The sequence below is a fragment of the Schistocerca gregaria genome, chromosome 3 (genome assembly GCF_023897955.1).
Source record: "Schistocerca gregaria isolate iqSchGreg1 chromosome 3, iqSchGreg1.2, whole genome shotgun sequence".
NCBI lineage: Eukaryota > Metazoa > Arthropoda > Insecta > Orthoptera > Acrididae > Schistocerca > Schistocerca gregaria.
In genome coordinates this window covers 679,933,153-679,960,615 of record NC_064922.1, presented here as the reverse complement: position 1 = coordinate 679,960,615, position 27,463 = coordinate 679,933,153, and the positions used below count along the sequence as shown (strand labels likewise).

Below are 27,463 nucleotides of genomic sequence, written 5' to 3'. Positions count from 1 at the left end.
TAGGCGTTGTAAGTAATACTGGTATGTGATTAGTAGATTGAGTTTTGAAACCCAAAATTATTTTTACTGCACAAGTTTGTGATTTGTGGGTATGGTGTGAGTGAGATTTGGGTTGAAGATGGTGGATAGTTGGTCAGGATGAGTATTTCAATTGTTTTCAAGAGAGTGGATAATAGTGGCACTGGATTGTTGCCATAATATGGCATTGGTTGTTTGTTCATAACAATGTACTCAGTTTTGTAGAAGATGTAGGTGGGAGGGAGACATTTGTTGAATATGACATAGATAGCTGGAAATGAATAGAGTAGCAATTTCCTGCTAGGTGTAGTTTGGGTATGATGTGATGTGCCTCAGTGAGATGTAAATCTTGAAATTGAAGGGTTGTTCCTAGGTACAGTCTTGGAAACTATGTATGTGCTGTTGACTCCAATGTTTTCAAGATTACTGGTGTACAAAATTGGCCAGACTTTGCAGTTTCTTCTTCAGTAAATCAGTGGAAGGTGGTGCAGATAATGGTAAAAATGTTCATAGTGTCCTGTGAGTTGTTGATGCTGCTTGTCTTTTTTGATTGACCCAGCCATACACAGAGGTGGTGCATACTTGGCTTGAGAAGAGTTAATGATGAAATACCAGGACAGTGCTCACAACGAAGCTCCTTCCCCTGCATTGTAGTTTCCCTCCTCAGGTATAGAGTGACATGATATTGGCAGAGGATGTGGAGATAATCACTTTGATCAGGCTGTTTGTGGTTTGAAGGCTCTTTTACCAGAATCCATTCATAGTGATAACTGTGTTCTCTGGTGGAACATGATGAGAACATTGTGTGAAGTGCATAGAAGTAGCTATTTGAGTATGTATGAAAATGTCAGGCAACCACTGTTACTCCTAAATTTCTGTGGAATTAAGTTTTCTGTGTGTGTTTGAAAATCCCAGAGGTTCAAGTTGGCTGTTTATATGTTGCAAGCGAAAAAGTTTTTGAGTAAACTGGGGCACTAGCATTAGTTCCCTGTTCACTGTGACAAGGAAGCTAGTATAAAAAGTAGTTTTGTGGTTTTGTTTGCAAAGAAGTGCTCATGGGATGAAAGCACTGCTTGCGATTATTCTGAGATTGATGGCGGGATTGCTAAACATCTAGAGTTTTAGTAAGGGGCTAGTCGGAGTAGTTATATAGTTGTAAAATTATTTGATATTTGATGAGAAATTTCTTTATTCATAGCACATGGGCCATCATAGTTGAAGCATAAAGATGGGCATGGTATGCGTATAATGTCCTGACAGTGATGTTCATAGAGACTTGTTGTATACTTTGATTCTTCATCTGTTTAACAGTAACATTAAGAAATGTATTAGTGGAGCAAGTAGCTGTGAAATTACTGGTGTATGACTGATAGTATGGACGTGATGCTGAATGGAAGTGTTTGTTTAGCTGTGGGTGTTTTCATAATTGCCATGTGAGGAAAAGCAATACTCGTGGTAGGCGAAAAGAGATACAGAGAGAAACACATTAATTGCGTGTAGCGTGTATCAGCAGCTGTTGGGCGGGGTATCAAGTAAGACGCAAGGTGAAACGAAAGAGGAAGTGGCCAAATATCGACAAGAGTTGGCACTGTTAGGGTGAGGTGAATACGCTATTGCGGTGCGAAAATTTTCGAAGAGAGAGGCGGTTTTAAAGAAAGCACAAGTGTCCTATGACTGCCCTCTTGTGTGTTTCTCTTTCAGTGACTATTTGGCATGTCTGCTTGCGCCATAGAATGCTACTGTATGTGCCCCAGGCCCCCATCTAGCGACCGGAGCTGCAAGCGGTGTTTACATACAGTCTCGCCTGAGGCAATGGTCTCTGATTTCGGATGCAAAAAGCACTGGTAGCGCACAGAATAGTTGAGTGAGGAAAGGTTAGATCATGGCGGCCAAATAGGAGTAGAACTAGGTTCTTTGCAGAATGTCCGAGCTTAAGTAATTCTTCGATAAGTAAATCGCGAATGTGAAGAGTGTGTCGTATTCTCGTAGGGCGTGTTGACGGTCTCGTGGCATAAGTAGCGAGCGGTGATAGCTTGCAAGCAAGATCATACTTCACAGGATCATTTCTGTAGTATGTCTTCAACTCTCTCTAGTTCAAAGCTGGAGTAGACGCAACCACGATGATGAGTGGTAGCACTGTCCCTGAGCGTGAGGCATGCGACCGAGATTCATTGCATCTTGGTTGTAATCGATGATCGTTCACCACATTCTGAGGGATGTGGGAAGGGAGTAGCGCTTTCCGAGTGGTGGTTTTATTATAGATCAGAAGCATAAGTCATACTTTCGGTATCGTGACCCGCCGCGTTGCAGAAATGTTGTGGAAGGACTTTGATTGCGACATGTCATGAAAGCCTTGCGGAAGTTTCCCGAGTGGCACGGTGACGAGCCAGTTGATTTGTCCTGCTGCAAGTGCTAGGATTGGATGACAACGACGTACTTTGAGTTACAAGAATGAGTGAGCAGCACAAGCAGAGTGCAATTGATGACCATAAAAAGCTGACACACAACACAGTCTTGATAATGACCACTAATGCATGATGTACGAAACAATCAGGAGCAGCACGTTTGGCTAGAAAACATGAATTGAGTGATTTGCAAGGCACTGTTACCAGCAAGAAGGAATGCATGAAATTCGCAAATGAATAAGACTGGTTCAAATACTATCGACAGAAATTTTGTTTCTGTTGTCAGCTAGTATTAGTTGTGTGGGAGCAGGGGATATTTCCCTTGCACTACACATCTACATACACGTTGCGTCTGATGTGGCCTAGTTTCGCGTACAAAGAACTATCTAGTTGTCAGTTTTTTCAGTGAACGAGTGTGGTGGGGAGGAGAGAGATTAGTGTTAGATGCAGAGCACTGCGGGCAGTTGTGTGCCGAACGTTGTATGTCAAACGGTGGGTCGCCGACAGGAATTAGGCGTGCTGCCATCTGGCGGCAGGTGAGGTAATGAAGCAGCTTGGATGGTGACAGAAATGCTCGGCTATTGCTGAGCCACAATCACAAGTAAAACGTAATGTAAGCAATAATGTGTGTAAATAGGAAGAGGTAGATTGTGTTGTGTGGAGTAGCGGAGCACGTTGGATCAGGTAGATGTTTTTGCTTGATTTGAAATTGTAACAGGCCATGTCGCAGTATAATGAAACAAGTACATTTGCCCTGAAATGGCGTGCAGTGTGTTAGACGATAGTGTAAAGAGAAAGAGAGCTATTTAATGTCTGAGTTGTATAAATGGCAGGAGACTAATCTGGAAATAGCATAAAGGAATTGTAATGTGAGTGGTGCTTGCGATAATGTATGGCAGGCAATATTGTGCAGAGGTGAAGGTGAATGCTTTGTATTGTGAAGAGTTGTTACATTTGTGTGTGTGTGAGGCACAAGAGGCATAATTGTGGAAACTCTTGGTGAACGCTTTCTATACCTCAGTGCTATATGGTTTAGTGTTTATTTGCACTTTAATTGCACAACAGCATATAAGCTGATATTTGGAAGTGAATGATGAATGATAGGCGTTGTAAGTAATACTGGTATGTGATTAGTAGATTGAGTTTTGAAACCCAAAATTATTTTTACTGCACAAGTTTGTGATTTGTGGGTATGGTGTGAGTGAGATTTGGGTTGAAGATGGTGGATAGTTGGTCAGGATGAGTATTTCAATTGTTTTCAAGAGAGTGGATAATAGTGGCACTGGATTGTTGCCATAATATGGCATTGGTTGTTTGTTCATAACAATGTACTCAGTTTTGTAGAAGATGTAGGTGGGAGGGAGACATTTGTTGAATATGACATAGATAGCTGGAAATGAATAGAGTAGCAATTTCCTGCTAGGTGTAGTTTGGGTATGATGTGATGTGCCTCAGTGAGATGTAAATCTTGAAATTGAAGGGTTGTTCCTAGGTACAGTCTTGGAAACTATGTATGTGCTGTTGACTCCAATGTTTTCAAGATTACTGGTGTACAAAATTGGCCAGACTTTGCAGTTTCTTCTTCAGTAAATCAGTGGAAGGTGGTGCAGATAATGGTAAAAATGTTCATAGTGTCCTGTGAGTTGTTGATGCTGCTTGTCTTTTTTGATTGACCCAGCCATACACAGAGGTGGTGCATACTTGGCTTGAGAAGAGTTAATGATGAAATACCAGGACAGTGCTCACAACGAAGCTCCTTCCCCTGCATTGTAGTTTCCCTCCTCAGGTATAGAGTGACATGATATTGGCAGAGGATGTGGAGATAATCACTTTGATCAGGCTGTTTGTGGTTTGAAGGCTCTTTTACCAGAATCCATTCATAGTGATAACTGTGTTCTCTGGTGGAACATGATGAGAACATTGTGTGAAGTGCATAGAAGTAGCTATTTGAGTATGTATGAAAATGTCAGGCAACCACTGTTACTCCTAAATTTCTGTGGAATTAAGTTTTCTGTGTGTGTTTGAAAATCCCAGAGGTTCAAGTTGGCTGTTTATATGTTGCAAGCGAAAAAGTTTTTGAGTAAACTGGGGCACTAGCATTAGTTCCCTGTTCACTGTGACAAGGAAGCTAGTATAAAAAGTAGTTTTGTGGTTTTGTTTGCAAAGAAGTGCTCATGGGATGAAAGCACTGCTTGCGATTATTCTGAGATTGATGGCGGGATTGCTAAACATCTAGAGTTTTAGTAAGGGGCTAGTCGGAGTAGTTATATAGTTGTAAAATTATTTGATATTTGATGAGAAATTTCTTTATTCATAGCACATGGGCCATCATAGTTGAAGCATAAAGATGGGCATGGTATGCGTATAATGTCCTGACAGTGATGTTCATAGAGACTTGTTGTATACTTTGATTCTTCATCTGTTTAACAGTAACATTAAGAAATGTATTAGTGGAGCAAGTAGCTGTGAAATTACTGGTGTATGACTGATAGTATGGACGTGATGCTGAATGGAAGTGTTTGTTTAGCTGTGGGTGTTTTCATAATTGCCATGTGAGGAAAAGCAATACTCGTGGTAGGCGAAAAGAGATACAGAGAGAAACACATTAATTGCGTGTAGCGTGTATCAGCAGCTGTTGGGCGGGGTATCAAGTAAGACGCAAGGTGAAACGAAAGAGGAAGTGGCCAAATATCGACAAGAGTTGGCACTGTTAGGGTGAGGTGAATACGCTATTGCGGTGCGAAAATTTTCGAAGAGAGAGGCGGTTTTAAAGAAAGCACAAGTGTCCTATGACTGCCCTCTTGTGTGTTTCTCTTTCAGTGACTATTTGGCATGTCTGCTTGCGCCATAGAATGCTACTGTATGTGCCCCAGGCCCCCATCTAGCGGCCGGAGCTGCAAGCGGTGTTTACATACAGTCTCGCCTGAGGCAATGGTCTCTGATTTCGGATGCAAAAAGCACTGGTAGCGCACAGAATAGTTGAGTGAGGAAAGGTTAGATCATGGCGGCCAAATAGGAGTAGAACTAGGTTCTTTGCAGAATGTCCGAGCTTAAGTAATTCTTCGATAAGTAAATCGCGAATGTGAAGAGTGTGTCGTATTCTCGTAGGGCGTGTTGACGGTCTCGTGGCATAAGTAGCGAGCGGTGATAGCTTGCAAGCAAGATCATACTTCACAGGATCATTTCTGTAGTATGTCTTCAACTCTCTCTAGTTCAAAGCTGGAGTAGACGCAACCACGATGATGAGTGGTAGCACTGTCCCTGAGCGTGAGGCATGCGACCGAGATTCATTGCATCTTGGTTGTAATCGATGATCGTTCACCACATTCTGAGGGATGTGGGAAGGGAGTAGCGCTTTCCGAGTGGTGGTTTTATTATAGATCAGAAGCATAAGTCATACTTTCGGTATCGTGACCCGCCGCGTTGCAGAAATGTTGTGGAAGGACTTTGATTGCGACATGTCATGAAAGCCTTGCGGAAGTTTCCCGAGTGGCACGGTGACGAGCCAGTTGATTTGTCCTGCTGCAAGTGCTAGGATTGGATGATAACGACGTACTTTGAGTTACAAGAATGAGTGAGCAGCACAAGCAGAGTGCAATTGATGACCATAAAAAGCTGACACACAACACAGTCTTGATAATGACCACTAATGCATGATGTACGAAACAATCAGGAGCAGCACGTTTGGCTAGAAAACATGAATTGAGTGATTTGCAAGGCACTGTTACCAGCAAGAAGGAATGCATGAAATTCGCAAATGAATAAGACTGGTTCAAATACTATCGACAGAAATTTTGTTTCTGTTGTCAGCTAGTATTAGTTGTGTGGGAGCAGGGGATATTTCCCTTGCACTACACATCTACATACACGTTGCGTCTGATGTGGCCTAGTTTCGCGTACAAAGAACTATCTAGTTGTCAGTTTTTTCAGTGAACGAGTGTGGTGGGGAGGAGAGAGATTAGTGTTAGATGCAGAGCACTGCGGGCAGTTGTGTGCCGAACGTTGTATGTCAAACGGTGGGTCGCCGACAGGAATTAGGCGTGCTGCCATCTGGCGGCAGGTGAGGTAATGAAGCAGCTTGGATGGTGACAGAAATGATGAAAATAGTTATGTAAAGAGTAATAGCGACCTCATTTGGCAGACACGTATTTCAGCGTTGGCAGTTAGTTTTGCGGTTTGTGCTTGCATAACACTGGAAGTCTGTTGACGGTAGAGAAGTGGACAAGAGGGAAAGAATTTTCCGCGTTCTCGCGCAGAAGTACTAGAGAAGCAGCCATAAGTATGGAAGTGAGTGCGTTGATCGGCACTCTGGTTTCCCTTCAAATCGAATAAATCTTTCGCCTTTTACTAAAGATTTCCGTGGAGGGGAACATTAAATGAGTCTGTAATGTATTTTTCGTAGTGCTCGGCTATTGCTGAGCCACAATCACAAGTAAAACGTAATGTAAGCAATAATGTGTGTAAATAGGAAGAGGTAGAATGTGTTGTGTGGAGTAGCGGAGCACGTTGGATCAGGTAGATGTTTTTGCTTGATTTGAAATTGTAACAGGCCATGTCGCAGTATAATGAAACAAGTACATTTGCCCTGAAATGGCGTGCAGTGTGTTAGACGATAGTGTAAAGAGAAAGAGAGCTATTTAATGTCTGAGTTGTATAAATGGCAGGAGACTAATCTGGAAATAGCATAAAGGAATTGTAATGTGAGTGGTGCTTGCGATAATGTATGGCAGGCAATATTGTGCAGAGGTGAAGGTGAATGCTTTGTATTGTGAAGAGTTGTTACATTTGTGTGTGTGTGAGACACAAGAGGCATAATTGTGGAAACTCTTGGTGAACGCTTTCTATACCTCAGTGCTATATGGTTTAGTGTTTATTTGCACTTTAATTGCACAACAGCATATAAGCTGATATTTGGAAGTGAATGATGAATGATAGGCGTTGTAAGTAATACTGGTATGTGATTAGTAGATTGAGTTTTGAAACCCAAAATTATTTTTACTGCACAAGTTTGTGATTTGTGGGTATGGTGTGAGTGAGATTTGGGTTGAAGATGGTGGATAGTTGGTCAGGATGAGTATTTCAATTGTTTTCAAGAGAGTGGATAATAGTGGCACTGGATTGTTGCCATAATATGGCATTGGTTGTTTGTTCATAACAATGTACTCAGTTTTGTAGAAGATGTAGGTGGGAGGGAGACATTTGTTGAATATGACATAGATAGCTGGAAATGAATAGAGTAGCAATTTCCTGCTAGGTGTAGTTTGGGTATGATGTGATGTGCCTCAGTGAGATGTAAATCTTGAAATTGAAGGGTTGTTCCTAGGTACAGTCTTGGAAACTATGTATCTGCTGTTGACTCCAATGTTTTCAAGATTACTGGTGTACAAAATTGGCCAGACTTTGCAGTTTCTTCTTCAGTAAATCAGTGGAAGGTGGTGCAGATAATGGTAAAAATGTTCATAGTGTCCTGTGAGTTGTTGATGCTGCTTGTCTTTTTTGATTGACCCAGCCATACACAGAGGTGGTGCATACTTGGCTTGAGAAGAGTTAATGATGAAATACCAGGACAGTGCTCACAACGAAGCTCCTTCCCCTGCATTGTAGTTTCCCTCCTCAGGTATAGAGTGACATGATATTGGCAGAGGATGTGGAGATAATCACTTTGATCAGGCTGTTTGTGGTTTGAAGGCTCTTTTACCAGAATCCATTCATAGTGATAACTGTGTTCTCTGGTGGAACATGATGAGAACATTGTGTGAAGTGCATAGAAGTAGCTATTTGAGTATGTATGAAAATGTCAGGCAACCACTGTTACTCCTAAATTTCTGTGGAATTAAGTTTTCTGTGTGTGTTTGAAAATCCCAGAGGTTCAAGTTGGCTGTTTATATGTTGCAAGCGAAAAAGTTTTTGAGTAAACTGGGGCACTAGCATTAGTTCCCTGTTCACTGTGACAAGGAAGCTAGTATAAAAAGTAGTTTTGTGGTTTTGTTTGCAAAGAAGTGCTCATGGGATGAAAGCACTGCTTGCGATTATTCTGAGATTGATGGCGGGATTGCTAAACATCTAGAGTTTTAGTAAGGGGCTAGTCGGAGTAGTTATATAGTTGTAAAATTATTTGATATTTGATGAGAAATTTCTTTATTCATAGCACATGGGCCATCATAGTTGAAGCATAAAGATGGGCATGGTATGCGTATAATGTCCTGACAGTGATGTTCATAGAGACTTGTTGTATACTTTGATTCTTCATCTGTTTAACAGTAACATTAAGAAATGTATTAGTGGAGCAAGTAGCTGTGAAATTACTGGTGTATGACTGATAGTATGGACGTGATGCTGAATGGAAGTGTTTGTTTAGCTGTGGGTGTTTTCATAATTGCCATGTGAGGAAAAGCAATACTCGTGGTAGGCGAAAAGAGATACAGAGAGAAACACATTAATTGCGTGTAGCGTGTATCAGCAGCTGTTGGGCGGGGTATCAAGTAAGACGCAAGGTGAAACGAAAGAGGAAGTGGCCAAATATCGACAAGAGTTGGCACTGTTAGGGTGAGGTGAATACGCTATTGCGGTGCGAAAATTTTCGAAGAGAGAGGCGGTTTTAAAGAAAGCACAAGTGTCCTATGACTGCCCTCTTGTGTGTTTCTCTTTCAGTGACTATTTGGCATGTCTGCTTGCGCCATAGAATGCTACTGTATGTGCCCCAGGCCCCCATCTAGCGGCCGGAGCTGCAAGCGGTGTTTACATACAGTCTCGCCTGAGGCAATGGTCTCTGATTTCGGATGCAAAAAGCACTGGTAGCGCACAGAATAGTTGAGTGAGGAAAGGTTAGATCATGGCGGCCAAATAGGAGTAGAACTAGGTTCTTTGCAGAATGTCCGAGCTTAAGTAATTCTTCGATAAGTAAATCGCGAATGTGAAGAGTGTGTCGTATTCTCGTAGGGCGTGTTGACGGTCTCGTGGCATAAGTAGCGAGCGGTGATAGCTTGCAAGCAAGATCATACTTCACAGGATCATTTCTGTAGTATGTCTTCAACTCTCTCTAGTTCAAAGCTGGAGTAGACGCAACCACGATGATGAGTGGTAGCACTGTCCCTGAGCGTGAGGCATGCGACCGAGATTCATTGCATCTTGGTTGTAATCGATGATCGTTCACCACATTCTGAGGGATGTGGGAAGGGAGTAGCGCTTTCCGAGTGGTGGTTTTATTATAGATCAGAAGCATAAGTCATACTTTCGGTATCGTGACCCGCCGCGTTGCAGAAATGTTGTGGAAGGACTTTGATTGCGACATGTCATGAAAGCCTTGCGGAAGTTTCCCGAGTGGCACGGTGACGAGCCAGTTGATTTGTCCTGCTGCAAGTGCTAGGATTGGATGACAACGACGTACTTTGAGTTACAAGAATGAGTGAGCAGCACAAGCAGAGTGCAATTGATGACCATAAAAAGCTGACACACAACACAGTCTTGATAATGACCACTAATGCATGATGTACGAAACAATCAGGAGCAGCACGTTTGGCTAGAAAACATGAATTGAGTGATTTGCAAGGCACTGTTACCAGCAAGAAGGAATGCATGAAATTCGCAAATGAATAAGACTGGTTCAAATACTATCGACAGAAATTTTGTTTCTGTTGTCAGCTAGTATTAGTTGTGTGGGAGCAGGGGATATTTCCCTTGCACTACACATCTACATACACGTTGCGTCTGATGTGGCCTAGTTTCGCGTACAAAGAACTATCTAGTTGTCAGTTTTTTCAGTGAACGAGTGTGGTGGGGAGGAGAGAGATTAGTGTTAGATGCAGAGCACTGCGGGCAGTTGTGTGCCGAACGTTGTATGTCAAACGGTGGGTCGCCGACAGGAATTAGGCGTGCTGCCATCTGGCGGCAGGTGAGGTAATGAAGCAGCTTGGATGGTGACAGAAATGATGAAAATAGTTATGTAAAGAGTAATAGCGACCTCATTTGGCAGACACGTATTTCAGCGTTGGCAGTTAGTTTTGCGGTTTGTGCTTGCATAACACTGGAAGTCTGTTGACGGTAGAGAAGTGGACAAGAGGGAAAGAATTTTCCGCGTTCTCGCGCAGAAGTACTAGAGAAGCAGCCATAAGTATGGAAGTGAGTGCGTTGATCGGCACTCTGGTTTCCCTTCAAATCGAATAAATCTTTCGCCTTTTACTAAAGATTTCCGTGGAGGGGAACATTAAATGAGTCTGTAATGTATTTTTCGTAGTGCTCGGCTATTGCTGAGCCACAATCACAAGTAAAACGTAATGTAAGCAATAATGTGTGTAAATAGGAAGAGGTAGATTGTGTTGTGTGGAGTAGCGGAGCACGTTGGATCAGGTAGATGTTTTTGCTTGATTTGAAATTGTAACAGGCCATGTCGCAGTATAATGAAACAAGTACATTTGCCCTGAAATGGCGTGCAGTGTGTTAGACGATAGTGTAAAGAGAAAGAGAGCTATTTAATGTCTGAGTTGTATAAATGGCAGGAGACTAATCTGGAAATAGCATAAAGGAATTGTAATGTGAGTGGTGCTTGCGATAATGTATGGCAGGCAATATTGTGCAGAGGTGAAGGTGAATGCTTTGTATTGTGAAGAGTTGTTACATTTGTGTGTGTGTGAGGCACAAGAGGCATAATTGTGGAAACTCTTGGTGAACGCTTTCTATACCTCAGTGCTATATGGTTTAGTGTTTATTTGCACTTTAATTGCACAACAGCATATAAGCTGATATTTGGAAGTGAATGATGAATGATAGGCGTTGTAAGTAATACTGGTATGTGATTAGTAGATTGAGTTTTGAAACCCAAAATTATTTTTACTGCACAAGTTTGTGATTTGTGGGTATGGTGTGAGTGAGATTTGGGTTGAAGATGGTGGATAGTTGGTCAGGATGAGTATTTCAATTGTTTTCAAGAGAGTGGATAATAGTGGCACTGGATTGTTGCCATAATATGGCATTGGTTGTTTGTTCATAACAATGTACTCAGTTTTGTAGAAGATGTAGGTGGGAGGGAGACATTTGTTGAATATGACATAGATAGCTGGAAATGAATAGAGTAGCAATTTCCTGCTAGGTGTAGTTTGGGTATGATGTGATGTGCCTCAGTGAGATGTAAATCTTGAAATTGAAGGGTTGTTCCTAGGTACAGTCTTGGAAACTATGTATCTGCTGTTGACTCCAATGTTTTCAAGATTACTGGTGTACAAAATTGGCCAGACTTTGCAGTTTCTTCTTCAGTAAATCAGTGGAAGGTGGTGCAGATAATGGTAAAAATGTTCATAGTGTCCTGTGAGTTGTTGATGCTGCTTGTCTTTTTTGATTGACCCAGCCATACACAGAGGTGGTGCATACTTGGCTTGAGAAGAGTTAATGATGAAATACCAGGACAGTGCTCACAACGAAGCTCCTTCCCCTGCATTGTAGTTTCCCTCCTCAGGTATAGAGTGACATGATATTGGCAGAGGATGTGGAGATAATCACTTTGATCAGGCTGTTTGTGGTTTGAAGGCTCTTTTACCAGAATCCATTCATAGTGATAACTGTGTTCTCTGGTGGAACATGATGAGAACATTGTGTGAAGTGCATAGAAGTAGCTATTTGAGTATGTATGAAAATGTCAGGCAACCACTGTTACTCCTAAATTTCTGTGGAATTAAGTTTTCTGTGTGTGTTTGAAAATCCCAGAGGTTCAAGTTGGCTGTTTATATGTTGCAAGCGAAAAAGTTTTTGAGTAAACTGGGGCACTAGCATTAGTTCCCTGTTCACTGTGACAAGGAAGCTAGTATAAAAAGTAGTTTTGTGGTTTTGTTTGCAAAGAAGTGCTCATGGGATGAAAGCACTGCTTGCGATTATTCTGAGATTGATGGCGGGATTGCTAAACATCTAGAGTTTTAGTAAGGGGCTAGTCGGAGTAGTTATATAGTTGTAAAATTATTTGATATTTGATGAGAAATTTCTTTATTCATAGCACATGGGCCATCATAGTTGAAGCATAAAGATGGGCATGGTATGTGTATAATGTCCTGACAGTGATGTTCATAGAGACTTGTTGTATACTTTGATTCTTCATCTGTTTAACAGTAACATTAAGAAATGTATTAGTGGAGCAAGTAGCTGTGAAATTACTGGTGTATGACTGATAGTATGGACGTGATGCTGAATGGAAGTGTTTGTTTAGCTGTGGGTGTTTTCATAATTGCCATGTGAGGAAAAGCAATACTCGTGGTAGGCGAAAAGAGATACAGAGAGAAACACATTAATTGCGTGTAGCGTGTATCAGCAGCCGCAAGGTGAAACGAAAGAGGAAGTGGCCAAATATCGACAAGAGTTGGCACTGTTAGGGCGAGGTGAATACGCTATTGCGGTGCGAAAATTTTCGAAGAGAGAGGCGGTTTTAAAGAAAGCACAAGTGTCCTATGACTGCCCTCTTGTGTGTTTCTCTTTCAGTGACTATTTGGCATGTCTGCTTGCGCCATAGAATGCTACTGTATGTGCCCCAGGCCCCCATCTAGCGGCCGGAGCTGCAAGCGGTGTTTACATACAGTCTCGCCTGAGGCAATGGTCTCTGATTTCGGATGCAAAAAGCACTGGTAGCGCACAGAATAGTTGAGTGAGGAAAGGTTAGATCATGGCGGCCAAATAGGAGTAGAACTAGGTTCTTTGCAGAATGTCCGAGCTTAAGTAATTCTTCGATAAGTAAATCGCGAATGTGAAGAGTGTGTCGTATTCTCGTAGGGCGTGTTGACGGTCTCGTGGCATAAGTAGCGAGCGGTAATAGCTTGCAAGCAAGATCATACTTCACAGGATCATTTCTGTAGTATGTTTTCAACTCTCTCTAGTTCAAAGCTGGAGTAGACGCAACCACGATGATGAGTGGTAGCACTGTCCCTGAGCGTGAGGCATGCGACCGAGATTCATTGCATCTTGGTTGTAATCGATGATCGTTCACCACATTCTGAGGGATGTGGGAAGGGAGTAGCGCTTTCCGAGTGGTGGTTTTATTATAGATCAGAAGCATAAGTCATACTTTCGGTATCGTGACCCGCCGCGTTGCAGAAATGTTGTGGAAGGACTTTGATTGCGACATGTCATGAAAGCCTTGCGGAAGTTTCCCGAGTGGCACGGTGACGAGCCAGTTGATTTGTCCTGCTGCAAGTGCTAGGATTGGATGACAACGACGTACTTTGAGTTACAAGAATGAGTGAGCAGCACAAGCAGAGTGCAATTGATGACCATAAAAAGCTGACACACAACACAGTCTTGATAATGACCACTAATGCATGATGTACGAAACAATCAGGAGCAGCACGTTTGGCTAGAAAACATGAATTGAGTGATTTGCAAGGCACTGTTACCAGCAAGAAGGAATGCATGAAATTCGCAAATGAATAAGACTGGTTCAAATACTATCGACAGAAATTTTGTTTCTGTTGTCAGCTAGTATTAGTTGTGTGGGACCAGGGGATATTTCCCTTGCACTACACATCTACATACACGTTGCGTCTGATGTGGCCTAGTTTCGCGTACAAAGAACTATCTAGTTGTCAGTTTTTTCAGTGAACGAGTGTGGTGGGGAGGAGAGAGATTAGTGTTAGATGCAGAGCACTGCGGGCAGTTGTGTGCCGAACGTTGTATGTCAAACGGTGGGTCGCCGACAGGAATTAGGCGTGCTGCCATCTGGCGGCAGGTGAGGTAATGAAGCAGCTTGGATGGTGACAGAAATGATGAAAATAGTTATGTAAAGAGTAATAGCGACCTCATTTGGCAGACACGTATTTCAGCGTTGGCAGTTAGTTTTGCGGTTTGTGCTTGCATAACACTGGAAGTCTGTTGACGGTAGAGAAGTGGACAAGAGGGAAAGAATTTTCCGCGTTCTCGCGCAGAAGTACTAGAGAAGCAGCCATAAGTATGGAAGTGAGTGCGTTGATCGGCACTCTGGTTTCCCTTCAAATCGAATAAATCTTTCGCCTTTTACTAAAGATTTCCGTGGAGGGGAACATTAAATGAGTCTGTAATGTATTTTTCGTAGTGCTCGGCTATTGCTGAGCCACAATCACAAGTAAAACGTAATGTAAGCAATAATGTGTGTAAATAGGAAGAGGTAGATTGTGTTGTGTGGAGTAGCGGAGCACGTTGGATCAGGTAGATGTTTTTGCTTGATTTGAAATTGTAACAGGCCATGTCGCAGTATAATGAAACAAGTACATTTGCCCTGAAATGGCGTGCAGTGTGTTAGACGATAGTGTAAAGAGAAAGAGAGCTATTTAATGTCTGAGTTGTATAAATGGCAGGAGACTAATCTGGAAATAGCATAAAGGAATTGTAATGTGAGTGGTGCTTGCGATAATGTATGGCAGGCAATATTGTGCAGAGGTGAAGGTGAATGCTTTGTATTGTGAAGAGTTGTTACATTTGTGTGTGTGTGAGGCACAAGAGGCATAATTGTGGAAACTCTTGGTGAACGCTTTCTATACCTCAGTGCTATATGGTTTAGTGTTTATTTGCACTTTAATTGCACAACAGCATATAAGCTGATATTTGGAAGTGAATGATGAATGATAGGCGTTGTAAGTAATACTGGTATGTGATTAGTAGATTGAGTTTTGAAACCCAAAATTATTTTTACTGCACAAGTTTGTGATTTGTGGGTATGGTGTGAGTGAGATTTGGGTTGAAGATGGTGGATAGTTGGTCAGGATGAGTATTTCAATTGTTTTCAAGAGAGTGGATAATAGTGGCACTGGATTGTTGCCATAATATGGCATTGGTTGTTTGTTCATAACAATGTACTCAGTTTTGTAGAAGATGTAGGTGGGAGGGAGACATTTGTTGAATATGACATAGATAGCTGGAAATGAATAGAGTAGCAATTTCCTGCTAGGTGTAGTTTGGGTATGATGTGATGTGCCTCAGTGAGATGTAAATCTTGAAATTGAAGGGTTGTTCCTAGGTACAGTCTTGGAAACTATGTATCTGCTGTTGACTCCAATGTTTTCAAGATTACTGGTGTACAAAATTGGCCAGACTTTGCAGTTTCTTCTTCAGTAAATCAGTGGAAGGTGGTGCAGATAATGGTAAAAATGTTCATAGTGTCCTGTGAGTTGTTGATGCTGCTTGTCTTTTTTGATTGACCCAGCCATACACAGAGGTGGTGCATACTTGGCTTGAGAAGAGTTAATGATGAAATACCAGGACAGTGCTCACAACGAAGCTCCTTCCCCTGCATTGTAGTTTCCCTCCTCAGGTATAGAGTGACATGATATTGGCAGAGGATGTGGAGATAATCACTTTGATCAGGCTGTTTGTGGTTTGAAGGCTCTTTTACCAGAATCCATTCATAGTGATAACTGTGTTCTCTGGTGGAACATGATGAGAACATTGTGTGAAGTGCATAGAAGTAGCTATTTGAGTATGTATGAAAATGTCAGGCAACCACTGTTACTCCTAAATTTCTGTGGAATTAAGTTTTCTGTGTGTGTTTGAAAATCCCAGAGGTTCAAGTTGGCTGTTTATATGTTGCAAGCGAAAAAGTTTTTGAGTAAACTGGGGCACTAGCATTAGTTCCCTGTTCACTGTGACAAGGAAGCTAGTATAAAAAGTAGTTTTGTGGTTTTGTTTGCAAAGAAGTGCTCATGGGATGAAAGCACTGCTTGCGATTATTCTGAGATTGATGGCGGGATTGCTAAACATCTAGAGTTTTAGTAAGGGGCTAGTCGGAGTAGTTATATAGTTGTAAAATTATTTGATATTTGATGAGAAATTTCTTTATTCATAGCACATGGGCCATCATAGTTGAAGCATAAAGATGGGCATGGTATGCGTATAATGTCCTGACAGTGATGTTCATAGAGACTTGTTGTATACTTTGATTCTTCATCTGTTTAACAGTAACATTAAGAAATGTATTAGTGGAGCAAGTAGCTGTGAAATTACTGGTGTATGACTGATAGTATGGACGTGATGCTGAATGGAAGTGTTTGTTTAGCTGTGGGTGTTTTCATAATTGCCATGTGAGGAAAAGCAATACTCGTGGTAGGCGAAAAGAGATACAGAGAGAAACACATTAATTGCGTGTAGCGTGTATCAGCAGCTGTTGGGCGGGGTATCAAGTAAGACGCAAGGTGAAACGAAAGAGGAAGTGGCCAAATATCGACAAGAGTTGGCACTGTTAGGGCGAGGTGAATACGCTATTGCGGTGCGAAAATTTTCGAAGAGAGAGGCGGTTTTAAAGAAAGCACAAGTGTCCTATGACTGCCCTCTTGTGTGTTTCTCTTTCAGTGACTATTTGGCATGTCTGCTTGCGCCATAGAATGCTACTGTATGTGCCCCAGGCCCCCATCTAGCGGCCGGAGCTGCAAGCGGTGTTTACATACAGTCTCGCCTGAGGCAATGGTCTCTGATTTCGGATGCAAAAAGCACTGGTAGCGCACAGAATAGTTGAGTGAGGAAAGGTTAGATCATGGCGGCCAAATAGGAGTAGAACTAGGTTCTTTGCAGAATGTCCGAGCTTAAGTAATTCTTCGATAAGTAAATCGCGAATGTGAAGAGTGTGTCGTATTCTCGTAGGGCGTGTTGACGGTCTCGTGGCATAAGTAGCGAGCGGTGATAGCTTGCAAGCAAGATCATACTTCACAGGATCATTTCTGTAGTATGTCTTCAACTCTCTCTAGTTCAAAGCTGGAGTAGACGCAACCACGATGATGAGTGGTAGCACTGTCCCTGAGCGTGAGGCATGCGACCGAGATTCATTGCATCTTGGTTGTAATCGATGATCGTTCACCACATTCTGAGGTATGTGGGAAGGGAGTAGCGCTTTCCGAGTGGTGGTTTTATTATAGATCAGAAGCATAAGTCATACTTTCGGTATCGTGACCCGCCGCGTTGCAGAAATGTTGTGGAAGGACTTTGATTGCGACATGTCATGAAAGCCTTGCGGAAGTTTCCCGAGTGGCACGGTGACGAGCCAGTTGATTTGTCCTGCTGCAAGTGCTAGGATTGGATGACAACGACGTACTTTGAGTTACAAGAATGAGTGAGCAGCACAAGCAGAGTGCAATTGATGACCATAAAAAGCTGACACACAACACAGTCTTGATAATGACCACTAATGCATGATGTACGAAACAATCAGGAGCAGCACGTTTGGCTAGAAAACATGAATTGAGTGATTTGCAAGGCACTGTTACCAGCAAGAAGGAATGCATGAAATTCGCAAATGAATAAGACTGGTTCAAATACTATCGACAGAAATTTTGTTTCTGTTGTCAGCTAGTATTAGTTGTGTGGGAGCAGGGGATATTTCCCTTGCACTACACATCTACATACACGTTGCGTCTGATGTGGCCTAGTTTCGCGTACAAAGAACTATCTAGTTGTCAGTTTTTTCAGTGAACGAGTGTGGTGGGGAGGAGAGAGATTAGTGTTAGATGCAGAGCACTGCGGGCAGTTGTGTGCCGAACGTTGTATGTCAAACGGTGGGTCGCCGACAGGAATTAGGCGTGCTGCCATCTGGCGGCAGGTGAGGTAATGAAGCAGCTTGGATGGTGACAGAAATGATGAAAATAGTTATGTAAAGAGTAATAGCGACCTCATTTGGCAGACACGTATTTCAGCGTTGGCAGTTAGTTTTGCGGTTTGTGCTTGCATAACACTGGAAGTCTGTTGACGGTAGAGAAGTGGACAAGAGGGAAAGAATTTTCCGCGTTCTCGCGCAGAAGTACTAGAGAAGCAGCCATAAGTATGGAAGTGAGTGCGTTGATCGGCACTCTGGTTTCCCTTCAAATCGAATAAATCTTTCGCCTTTTACTAAAGATTTCCGTGGAGGGGAACATTAAATGAGTCTGTAATGTATTTTTCGTAGTGCTCGGCTATTGCTGAGCCACAATCACAAGTAAAACGTAATGTAAGCAATAATGTGCGTAAATAGGAAGAGGTAGATTGTGTTGTGTGGAGTAGCGGAGCACGTTGGATCAGGTAGATGTTTTTGCTTGATTTGAAATTGTAACAGGCCATGTCGCAGTATAATGAAACAAGTACATTTGCCCTGAAATGGCGTGCAGTGTGTTAGACGATAGTGTAAAGAGAAAGAGAGCTATTTAATGTCTGAGTTGTATAAATGGCAGGAGACTAATCTGGAAATAGCATAAAGGAATTGTAATGTGAGTGGTGCTTGCGATAATGTATGGCAGGCAATATTGTGCAGAGGTGAAGGTGAATGCTTTGTATTGTGAAGAGTTGTTACATTTGTGTGTGTGTGAGGCACAAGAGGCATAATTGTGGAAACTCTTGGTGAACGCTTTCTATACCTCAGTGCTATATGGTTTAGTGTTTATTTGCACTTTAATTGCACAACAGCATATAAGCTGATATTTGGAAGTGAATGATGAATGATAGGCGTTGTAAGTAATACTGGTATGTGATTAGTAGATTGAGTTTTGAAACCCAAAATTATTTTTACTGCACAAGTTTGTGATTTGTGGGTATGGTGTGAGTGAGATTTGGGTTGAAGATGGTGGATAGTTGGTCAGGATGAGTATTTCAATTGTTTTCAAGAGAGTGGATAATAGTGGCACTGGATTGTTGCCATAATATGGCATTGGTTGTTTGTTCATAACAATGTACTCAGTTTTGTAGAAGATGTAGGTGGGAGGGAGACATTTGTTGAATATGACATAGATAGCTGGAAATGAATAGAGTAGCAATTTCCTGCTAGGTGTAGTTTGGGTATGATGTGATGTGCCTCAGTGAGATGTAAATCTTGAAATTGAAGGGTTGTTCCTAGGTACAGTCTTGGAAACTATGTATCTGCTGTTGACTCCAATGTTTTCAAGATTACTGGTGTACAAAATTGGCCAGACTTTGCAGTTTCTTCTTCAGTAAATCAGTGGAAGGTGGTGCAGATAATGGTAAAAATGTTCATAGTGTCCTGTGAGTTGTTGATGCTGCTTGTCTTTTTTGATTGACCCAGCCATACACAGAGGTGGTGCATACTTGGCTTGAGAAGAGTTAATGATGAAATACCAGGACAGTGCTCACAACGAAGCTCCTTCCCCTGCATTGTAGTTTCCCTCCTCAGGTATAGAGTGACATGATATTGGCAGAGGATGTGGAGATAATCACTTTGATCAGGCTGTTTGTGGTTTGAAGGCTCTTTTACCAGAATCCATTCATAGTGATAACTGTGTTCTCTGGTGGAACATGATGAGAACATTGTGTGAAGTGCATAGAAGTAGCTATTTGAGTATGTATGAAAATGTCAGGCAACCACTGTTACTCCTAAATTTCTGTGGAATTAAGTTTTCTGTGTGTGTTTGAAAATCCCAGAGGTTCAAGTTGGCTGTTTATATGTTGCAAGCGAAAAAGTTTTTGAGTAAACTGGGGCACTAGCATTAGTTCCCTGTTCACTGTGACAAGGAAGCTAGTATAAAAAGTAGTTTTGTGGTTTTGTTTGCAAAGAAGTGCTCATGGGATGAAAGCACTGCTTGCGATTATTCTGAGATTGATGGCGGGATTGCTAAACATCTAGAGTTTTAGTAAGGGGCTAGTCGGAGTAGTTATATAGTTGTAAAATTATTTGATATTTGATGAGAAATTTCTTTATTCATAGCACATGGGCCATCATAGTTGAAGCATAAAGATGGGCATGGTATGCGTATAATGTCCTGACAGTGATGTTCATAGAGACTTGTTGTATACTTTGATTCTTCATCTGTTTAACAGTAACATTAAGAAATGTATTAGTGGAGCAAGTAGCTGTGAAATTACTGGTGTATGACTGATAGTATGGACGTGATGCTGAATGGAAGTGTTTGTTTAGCTGTGGGTGTTTTCATAATTGCCATGTGAGGAAAAGCAATACTCGTGGTAGGCGAAAAGAGATACAGAGAGAAACACATTAATTGCGTGTAGCGTGTATCAGCAGCTGTTGGGCGGGGTATCAAGTAAGACGCAAGGTGAAACGAAAGAGGAAGTGGCCAAATATCGACAAGAGTTGGCACTGTTAGGGTGAGGTGAATACGCTATTGCGGTGCGAAAATTTTCGAAGAGAGAGGCGGTTTTAAAGAAAGCACAAGTGTCCTATGACTGCCCTCTTGTGTGTTTCTCTTTCAGTGACTATTTGGCATGTCTGCTTGCGCCATAGAATGCTACTGTATGTGCCCCAGGCCCCCATCTAGCGGCCGGAGCTGCAAGCGGTGTTTACATACAGTCTCGCCTGAGGCAATGGTCTCTGATTTCGGATGCAAAAAGCACTGGTAGCGCACAGAATAGTTGAGTGAGGAAAGGTTAGATCATGGCGGCCAAATAGGAGTAGAACTAGGTTCTTTGCAGAATGTCCGAGCTTAAGTAATTCTTCGATAAGTAAATCGCGAATGTGAAGAGTGTGTCGTATTCTCGTAGGGCGTGTTGACGGTCTCGTGGCATAAGTAGCGAGCGGTGATAGCTTGCAAGCAAGATCATACTTCACAGGATCATTTCTGTAGTATGTCTTCAACTCTCTCTAGTTCAAAGCTGGAGTAGACGCAACCACGATGATGAGTGGTAGCACTGTCCCTGAGCGTGAGGCATGCGACCGAGATTCATTGCATCTTGGTTGTAATCGATGATCGTTCACCACATTCTGAGGGATGTGGGAAGGGAGTAGCGCTTTTCGAGTGGTGGTTTTATTATAGATCAGAAGCATAAGTCATACTTTCGGTATCGTGACCCGCCGCGTTGCAGAAATGTTGTGGAAGGACTTTGATTGCGACATGTCATGAAAGCCTTGCGGAAGTTTCCCGAGTGGCACGGTGACGAGCCAGTTGATTTGTCCTGCTGCAAGTGCTAGGATTGGATGACAACGACGTACTTTGAGTTACAAGAATGAGTGAGCAGCACAAGCAGAGTGCAATCGATGACCATAAAAAGCTGACACACAACACAGTCTTGATAATGACCACTAATGCATGATGTACGAAACAATCAGGAGCAGCACGTTTGGCTAGAAAACATGAATTGAGTGATTTGCAAGGCACTGTTACCAGCAAGAAGGAATGCATGAAATTCGCAAATGAATAAGACTGGTTCAAATACTATCGACAGAAATTTTGTTTCTGTTGTCAGCTAGTATTAGTTGTGTGGGAGCAGGGGATATTTCCCTTGCACTACACATCTACATACACGTTGCGTCTGATGTGGCCTAGTTTCGCGTACAAAGAACTATCTAGTTGTCAGTTTTTTCAGTGAACGAGTGTGGTGGGGAGGAGAGAGATTAGTGTTAGATGCAGAGCACTGCGGGCAGTTGTGTGCCGAACGTTGTATGTCAAACGGTGGGTCGCCGACAGGAATTAGGCGTGCTGCCATCTGGCGGCAGGTGAGGTAATGAAGCAGCTTGGATGGTGACAGAAATGATGAAAATAGTTATGTAAAGAGTAATAGCGACCTCATTTGGCAGACACGTATTTCAGCGTTGGCAGTTAGTTTTGCGGTTTGTGCTTGCATAACACTGGAAGTCTGTTGACGGTAGAGAAGTGGACAAGAGGGAAAGAATTTTCCGCGTTCTCGCGCAGAAGTACTAGAGAAGCAGCCATAAGTATGGAAGTGAGTGCGTTGATCGGCACTCTGGTTTCCCTTCAAATCGAATAAATCTTTCGCCTTTTACTAAAGATTTCCGTGGAGGGGAACATTAAATGAGTCTGTAATGTATTTTTCGTAGTGCTCGGCTATTGCTGAGCCACAATCACAAGTAAAACGTAATGTAAGCAATAATGTGCGTAAATAGGAAGAGGTAGATTGTGTTGTGTGGAGTAGCGGAGCACGTTGGATCAGGTAGATGTTTTTGCTTGATTTGAAATTGTAACAGGCCATGTCGCAGTATAATGAAACAAGTACATTTGCCCTGAAATGGCGTGCAGTGTGTTAGACGATAGTGTAAAGAGAAAGAGAGCTATTTAATGTCTGAGTTGTATAAATGGCAGGAGACTAATCTGGAAATAGCATAAAGGAATTGTAATGTGAGTGGTGCTTGCGATAATGTATGGCAGGCAATATTGTGCAGAGGTGAAGGTGAATGCTTTGTATTGTGAAGAGTTGTTACATTTGTGTGTGTGTGAGGCACAAGAGGCATAATTGTGGAAACTCTTGGTGAACGCTTTCTATACCTCAGTGCTATATGGTTTAGTGTTTATTTGCACTTTAATTGCACAACAGCATATAAGCTGATATTTGGAAGTGAATGATGAATGATAGGCGTTGTAAGTAATACTGGTATGTGATTAGTAGATTGAGTTTTGAAACCCAAAATTATTTTTACTGCACAAGTTTGTGATTTGTGGGTATGGTGTGAGTGAGATTTGGGTTGAAGATGGTGGATAGTTGGTCAGGATGAGTATTTCAATTGTTTTCAAGAGAGTGGATAATAGTGGCACTGGATTGTTGCCATAATATGGCATTGGTTGTTTGTTCATAACAATGTACTCAGTTTTGTAGAAGATGTAGGTGGGAGGGAGACATTTGTTGAATATGACATAGATAGCTGGAAATGAATAGAGTAGCAATTTCCTGCTAGGTGTAGTTTGGGTATGATGTGATGTGCCTCAGTGAGATGTAAATCTTGAAATTGAAGGGTTGTTCCTAGGTACAGTCTTGGAAACTATGTATGTGCTGTTGACTCCAATGTTTTCAAGATTACTGGTGTACAAAATTGGCCAGACTTTGCAGTTTCTTCTTCAGTAAATCAGTGGAAGGTGGTGCAGATAATGGTAAAAATGTTCATAGTGTCCTGTGAGTTGTTGATGCTGCTTGTCTTTTTTGATTGACCCAGCCATACACAGAGGTGGTGCATACTTGGCTTGAGAAGAGTTAATGATGAAATACCAGGACAGTGCTCACAACGAAGCTCCTTCCCCTGCATTGTAGTTTCCCTCCTCAGGTATAGAGTGACATGATATTGGCAGAGGATGTGGAGATAATCACTTTGATCAGGCTGTTTGTGGTTTGAAGGCTCTTTTACCAGAATCCATTCATAGTGATAACTGTGTTCTCTGGTGGAACATGATGAGAACATTGTGTGAAGTGCATAGAAGTAGCTATTTGAGTATGTATGAAAATGTCAGGCAACCACTGTTACTCCTAAATTTCTGTGGAATTAAGTTTTCTGTGTGTGTTTGAAAATCCCAGAGGTTCAAGTTGGCTGTTTATATGTTGCAAGCGAAAAAGTTTTTGAGTAAACTGGGGCACTAGCATTAGTTCCCTGTTCACTGTGACAAGGAAGCTAGTATAAAAAGTAGTTTTGTGGTTTTGTTTGCAAAGAAGTGCTCATGGGATGAAAGCACTGCTTGCGATTATTCTGAGATTGATGGCGGGATTGCTAAACATCTAGAGTTTTAGTAAGGGGCTAGTCGGAGTAGTTATATAGTTGTAAAATTATTTGATATTTGATGAGAAATTTCTTTATTCATAGCACATGGGCCATCATAGTTGAAGCATAAAGATGGGCATGGTATGCGTATAATGTCCTGACAGTGATGTTCATAGAGACTTGTTGTATACTTTGATTCTTCATCTGTTTAACAGTAACATTAAGAAATGTATTAGTGGAGCAAGTAGCTGTGAAATTACTGGTGTATGACTGATAGTATGGACGTGATGCTGAATGGAAGTGTTTGTTTAGCTGTGGGTGTTTTCATAATTGCCATGTGAGGAAAAGCAATACTCGTGGTAGGCGAAAAGAGATACAGAGAGAAACACATTAATTGCGTGTAGCGTGTATCAGCAGCTGTTGGGCGGGGTATCAAGTAAGACGCAAGGTGAAACGAAAGAGGAAGTGGCCAAATATCGACAAGAGTTGGCACTGTTAGGGCGAGGTGAATACGCTATTGCGGTGCGAAAATTTTCGAAGAGAGAGGCGGTTTTAAAGAAAGCACAAGTGTCCTATGACTGCCCTCTTGTGTGTTTCTCTTTCAGTGACTATTTGGCATGTCTGCTTGCGCCATAGAATGCTACTGTATGTGCCCCAGGCCCCCATCTAGCGGCCGGAGCTGCAAGCGGTGTTTACATACAGTCTCGCCTGAGGCAATGGTCTCTGATTTCGGATGCAAAAAGCACTGGTAGCGCACAGAATAGTTGAGTGAGGAAAGGTTAGATCATGGCGGCCAAATAGGAGTAGAACTAGGTTCTTTGCAGAATGTCCGAGCTTAAGTAATTCTTCGATAAGTAAATCGCGAATGTGAAGAGTGTGTCGTATTCTCGTAGGGCGTGTTGACGGTCTCGTGGCATAAGTAGCGAGCGGTGATAGCTTGCAAGCAAGATCATACTTCACAGGATCATTTCTGTAGTATGTCTTCAACTCTCTCTAGTTCAAAGCTGGAGTAGACGCAACCACGATGATGAGTGGTAGCACTGTCCCTGAGCGTGAGGCATGCGACCGAGATTCATTGCATCTTGGTTGTAATCGATGATCGTTCACCACATTCTGAGGGATGTGGGAAGGGAGTAGCGCTTTCCGAGTGGTGGTTTTATTATAGATCAGAAGCATAAGTCATACTTTCGGTATCGTGACCCGCCGCGTTGCAGAAATGTTGTGGAAGGACTTTGATTGCGACATGTCATGAAAGCCTTGCGGAAGTTTCCCGAGTGGCACGGTGACGAGCCAGTTGATTTGTCCTGCTGCAAGTGCTAGGATTGGATGACAACGACGTACTTTGAGTTACAAGAATGAGTGAGCAGCACAAGCAGAGTGCAATTGATGACCATAAAAAGCTGACACACAACACAGTCTTGATAATGACCACTAATGCATGATGTACGAAACAATCAGGAGCAGCACGTTTGGCTAGAAAACATGAATTGAGTGATTTGCAAGGCACTGTTACCAGCAAGAAGGAATGCATGAAATTCGCAAATGAATAAGACTGGTTCAAATACTATCGACAGAAATTTTGTTTCTGTTGTCAGCTAGTATTAGTTGTGTGGGAGCAGGGGATATTTCCCTTGCACTACACATCTACATACACGTTGCGTCTGATGTGGCCTAGTTTCGCGTACAAAGAACTATCTAGTTGTCAGTTTTTTCAGTGAACGAGTGTGGTGGGGAGGAGAGAGATTAGTGTTAGATGCAGAGCACTGCGGGCAGTTGTGTGCCGAACGTTGTATGTCAAACGGTGGGTCGCCGACAGGAATTAGGCGTGCTGCCATCTGGCGGCAGGTGAGGTAATGAAGCAGCTTGGATGGTGACAGAAATGATGAAAATAGTTATGTAAAGAGTAATAGCGACCTCATTTGGCAGACACGTATTTCAGCGTTGGCAGTTAGTTTTGCGGTTTGTGCTTGCATAACACTGGAAGTCTGTTGACGGTAGAGAAGTGGACAAGAGGGAAAGAATTTTCCGCGTTCTCGCGCAGAAGTACTAGAGAAGCAGCCATAAGTATGGAAGTGAGTGCGTTGATCGGCACTCTGGTTTCCCTTCAAATCGAATAAATCTTTCGCCTTTTACTAAAGATTTCCGTGGAGGGGAACATTAAATGAGTCTGTAATGTATTTTTCGTAGTGCTCGGCTATTGCTGAGCCACAATCACAAGTAAAACGTAATGTAAGCAATAATGTGCGTAAATAGGAAGAGGTAGATTGTGTTGTGTGGAGCTTGATTTGAAATTGTAACAGGCCATGTCGCAGTATAATGAAACAAGTACATTTGCCCTGAAATGGCGTGCAGTGTGTTAGACGATAGTGTAAAGAGAAAGAGAGCTATTTAATGTCTGAGTTGTATAAATGGCAGGAGACTAATCTGGAAATAGCATAAAGGAATTGTAATGTGAGTGGTGCTTGCGATAATGTATGGCAGGCAATATTGTGCAGAGGTGAAGGTGAATGCTTTGTATTGTGAAGAGTTGTTACATTTGTGTGTGTGTGAGGCACAAGAGGCATAATTGTGGAAACTCTTGGTGAACGCTTTCTATACCTCAGTGCTATATGGTTTAGTGTTTATTTGCACTTTAATTGCACAACAGCATATAAGCTGATATTTGGAAGTGAATGATGAATGATAGGCGTTGTAAGTAATACTGGTATGTGATTAGTAGATTGAGTTTTGAAACCCAAAATTATTTTTACTGCACAAGTTTGTGATTTGTGGGTATGGTGTGAGTGAGATTTGGGTTGAAGATGGTGGATAGTTGGTCAGGATGAGTATTTCAATTGTTTTCAAGAGAGTGGATAATAGTGGCACTGGATTGTTGCCATAATATGGCATTGGTTGTTTGTTCATAACAATGTACTCAGTTTTGTAGAAGATGTAGGTGGGAGGGAGACATTCGTTGAATATGACATAGATAGCTGGAAATGAATAGAGTAGCAATTTCCTGCTAGGTGTAGTTTGGGTATGATGTGATGTGCCTCAGTGAGATGTAAATCTTGAAATTGAAGGGTTGTTCCTAGGTACAGTCTTGGAAACTATGTATCTGCTGTTGACTCCAATGTTTTCAAGATTACTGGTGTACAAAATTGGCCAGACTTTGCAGTTTCTTTTTCAGTAAATCAGTGGAAGGTGGTGCAGATAATGGTAAAAATGTTCATAGTGTCCTGTGAGTTGTTGATGCTGCTTGTCTTTTTTGATTGACCCAGCCATACACAGAGGTGGTGCATACTTGGCTTGAGAAGAGTTAATGATGAAATACCAGGACAGTGCTCACAACGAAGCTCCTTCCCCTGCATTGTAGTTTCCCTCCTCAGGTATAGAGTGACATGATATTGGCAGAGGATGTGGAGATAATCACTTTGATCAGGCTGTTTGTGGTTTGAAGGCTCTTTTACCAGAATCCGTTCATAGTGATAACTGTGTTCTCTGGTGGAACATGATGAGAACATTGTGTGAAGTGCATAGAAGTAGCTATTTGAGTATGTATGAAAATGTCAGGCAACCACTGTTACTCCTAAATTTCTGTGGAATTAAGTTTTCTGTGTGTGTTTGAAAATCCCAGAGGTTGAAGTTGGCTGTTTATATGTTGCAAGCGAAAAAGTTTTTGAGTAAACTGGGGCACTAGCATTAGTTCCCTGTT

At 42.1% G+C, this 27,463-nt stretch overlaps 13 non-coding genes across 13 annotated transcripts; all 13 read left to right on the top strand.

The window, feature by feature from the left end:
- The first annotated feature begins 2,059 nt into the window (after positions 1-2,059).
- On the top strand, positions 2,060-2,266 carry LOC126356926 (small nucleolar RNA U3). Its single transcript, XR_007565932.1, has one exon. It is a non-coding gene; the product is annotated as a small nucleolar RNA U3 (small nucleolar RNA).
- A 3,317-nt stretch (positions 2,267-5,583) lies between these two features.
- LOC126356925 (small nucleolar RNA U3) lies at positions 5,584-5,790 on the top strand. Its single transcript, XR_007565931.1, has one exon. It is a non-coding gene; the product is annotated as a small nucleolar RNA U3 (small nucleolar RNA).
- Positions 5,791-6,726: 936 nt separating this feature from the next.
- LOC126357137 (U5 spliceosomal RNA) lies at positions 6,727-6,845 on the top strand. Its single transcript, XR_007566117.1, has one exon. It is a non-coding gene; the product is annotated as a U5 spliceosomal RNA (small nuclear RNA).
- A 2,569-nt stretch (positions 6,846-9,414) lies between these two features.
- LOC126356924 (small nucleolar RNA U3) lies at positions 9,415-9,621 on the top strand. The gene has a single exon (XR_007565930.1). It is a non-coding gene; the product is annotated as a small nucleolar RNA U3 (small nucleolar RNA).
- A 936-nt stretch (positions 9,622-10,557) lies between these two features.
- On the top strand, positions 10,558-10,676 carry LOC126357136 (U5 spliceosomal RNA). Its single transcript, XR_007566116.1, has one exon. It is a non-coding gene; the product is annotated as a U5 spliceosomal RNA (small nuclear RNA).
- A 2,545-nt stretch (positions 10,677-13,221) lies between these two features.
- LOC126356949 (small nucleolar RNA U3) lies at positions 13,222-13,428 on the top strand. Its single transcript, XR_007565953.1, has one exon. It is a non-coding gene; the product is annotated as a small nucleolar RNA U3 (small nucleolar RNA).
- A 936-nt stretch (positions 13,429-14,364) lies between these two features.
- On the top strand, positions 14,365-14,483 carry LOC126357135 (U5 spliceosomal RNA). The gene has a single exon (XR_007566115.1). It is a non-coding gene; the product is annotated as a U5 spliceosomal RNA (small nuclear RNA).
- A 2,569-nt stretch (positions 14,484-17,052) lies between these two features.
- LOC126356956 (small nucleolar RNA U3) lies at positions 17,053-17,259 on the top strand. The gene has a single exon (XR_007565959.1). It is a non-coding gene; the product is annotated as a small nucleolar RNA U3 (small nucleolar RNA).
- A 936-nt stretch (positions 17,260-18,195) lies between these two features.
- LOC126357134 (U5 spliceosomal RNA) lies at positions 18,196-18,314 on the top strand. The gene has a single exon (XR_007566114.1). It is a non-coding gene; the product is annotated as a U5 spliceosomal RNA (small nuclear RNA).
- Positions 18,315-20,883: 2,569 nt separating this feature from the next.
- LOC126356990 (small nucleolar RNA U3) lies at positions 20,884-21,090 on the top strand. The gene has a single exon (XR_007565989.1). It is a non-coding gene; the product is annotated as a small nucleolar RNA U3 (small nucleolar RNA).
- A 936-nt stretch (positions 21,091-22,026) lies between these two features.
- LOC126357133 (U5 spliceosomal RNA) lies at positions 22,027-22,145 on the top strand. Its single transcript, XR_007566113.1, has one exon. It is a non-coding gene; the product is annotated as a U5 spliceosomal RNA (small nuclear RNA).
- A 2,569-nt stretch (positions 22,146-24,714) lies between these two features.
- LOC126356922 (small nucleolar RNA U3) lies at positions 24,715-24,921 on the top strand. Its single transcript, XR_007565929.1, has one exon. It is a non-coding gene; the product is annotated as a small nucleolar RNA U3 (small nucleolar RNA).
- Positions 24,922-25,857: 936 nt separating this feature from the next.
- LOC126357132 (U5 spliceosomal RNA) lies at positions 25,858-25,976 on the top strand. The gene has a single exon (XR_007566112.1). It is a non-coding gene; the product is annotated as a U5 spliceosomal RNA (small nuclear RNA).
- The last annotated feature ends 1,487 nt before the right edge of the window (positions 25,977-27,463 follow it).